Below are 2,127 nucleotides of genomic sequence, written 5' to 3'. Positions count from 1 at the left end.
TGTTTGGATATGTTCATTTCTAATCTGATTAATTGAGTCTGCTGAAGCATAGTAACTACTGCGCTTGAGCAAACTCCAACATCACGTGTATCAGCATCCCCCTACTGAAAAATGGCAGGGAGGTGCTTTAAACTAAAGCTTGTTTAACATGCTTTAATTCAAAGCATCCCACTGCTGTTTTTCAGTGTGGGGATGCTGATACATGGAACGCTCTAGGCACTTTTAATTAGCATGGATCTCAGAGCTGCTTTAATTAAAGCCCTTCCCCATCCACCTCAGAGTTATAAAAATATACAAACAAAAGAAAACGGCAGAACAATAATCTGGTTTTACCCTATGTCTTAAACCCAAGAGTTCAGCTTTTATTCAGCTCACCAGGTTAGAAAGCACACCCTACTTCTGACCTTTCTGATAGGACCTCTTGCCACTTCTCCTGTCAGTCAGGATACTCAACCATAGGATTATTTGGGAGCCCATCCCATGCATATATATGACATTGCACTCCCCCAAAAACAACAGTTTTTCCTTATCTAATTAAGACAAGGAGAATATTTATACTTTTTCAGATATGAAATACAATAGATTATTTGAATCATTTGAGATATTAAATTTACTAATCCAATATCCTAAAGATATTGTCTCTCACTTAATTTCCTCACTGTAAGGAATATCCTTCCCCCAGATAGCCTGAATAGGTAGGTTACATTCTTTAAAATATAAATGTATTGTTGTCTGCATAACCTTTCTATTGAATATATCCAGGAAAAAAAAATGTCTCACTAGGAGGATAGCAAAGCACTGGAACAGGCTTCCCAGAAAGGTTGTGGAATCTCCATCTCTAGAGGTTTTTAAGACCTGGGTAGACAAAATCTTGGCTGGGATGATATAGTTGGGTATAGTCATGTTTGAGAAGGGGATTAAACTAGATGACTTCCTGAGGTGATTAATTTTCTATGATTCTATGTCAGATGACCATTTGTTAAGTAGGGAGTATAGCTTTGAACCTCTCTCAGGCATAAAACTATTATGCAATATTGGCTCTATTATAAATGACAAGGAATACATTTATATCAAAAGTCACAAGTCATCTAAACATAATGATAAGACTGAACATAGCTTGATGTGCCTTATCTGTTGACACTATACATACTATCAGTAAAACGCATTTAAAAAATGCAAGACACCCTACAATCACCTTGTTTTATAGTAGATTTCATGACTGTATATGTCCATTTTCCTGGGAACAGACTCACTATCCCAAGACGATTCTGAGAGAATGGGAGACCTAAGCACCTTTGAGGTAGAACAGAATCACTCTCCCCACAGGAAATGTATTATTTTTTTTGAGAAATCTTTAGCACCTACTAGTCTAGGTATCTACATATGTAGAATGGATTTTGAAAAGTGTTTCTCATCATCTGAAGTCTCAATGTTCTTGCTTGAGGTAAATTATTGCTGTAGACCTTCAAATTCTATGATATATCCAGAATCAGGATTATATCTATGAAATGCCAAACTATTTCATTTTTTTAGAATAAACATTTCCAGAAAGGGTCTAAAGTTTATATAACATTTTTTTAACCTAATTTTCTGTTAAGAACTTCTTATACTCAGATACCAGGAGGGTTCACAACAGAGGATTTCCAAGGATCATAAGTAGTTCTTCCAGTTTAAGTTTTAAGAGCAGGATTTTTAATAAAGTGTATTTCTATATCAATAATTTTTTGACCAGGCAATATCTGTATGAAGTACATATTACCAATAATCGTGCCTCAGATTAACCTCATTGGCTATGATACTGCCATGGCACAAGGCTAACATATCATATAACACAAATATATTACACTAAATATATCACAGAAAATGGGATTACTTGTATGTGCTTAAGTGCCATTCTGAGCAGGACCTATATATGCACCAGGAAATAAAGAAACCCAAACAAATGAACAAAGAAACAATTCTTGAATAGTTTGTCAATATTTTTAATATAAGATTACTGTACCCTGTTTAGTGTACACTCAGAATATTTTCTTGTAACAGATGATGAGAATTATTATTTTCTAGTAAAAACCTATTAAAGGAGAAAGATCTTTTTTCAACAAATTTTGTTTAAAACTTTTAATTTTG

At 34.3% G+C, this 2,127-nt stretch overlaps 1 pseudogene; it reads right to left on the bottom strand.

Moving 5' to 3' along the window:
* Positions 1-1,698: 1,698 nt before the first annotated feature.
* On the bottom strand, positions 1,699-1,816 carry LOC112550613 (annotated as a pseudogene).
* Between the last annotated feature and the right edge of the window lie 311 nt (positions 1,817-2,127).

This window comes from Alligator sinensis, unplaced genomic scaffold (genome assembly GCF_000455745.1).
Source record: "Alligator sinensis unplaced genomic scaffold, ASM45574v1 scaffold286_2, whole genome shotgun sequence".
NCBI classification, from domain to species: Eukaryota; Metazoa; Chordata; order Crocodylia; family Alligatoridae; genus Alligator; species Alligator sinensis.
This window is presented reverse-complemented; position numbering and strand designations above follow the sequence as displayed.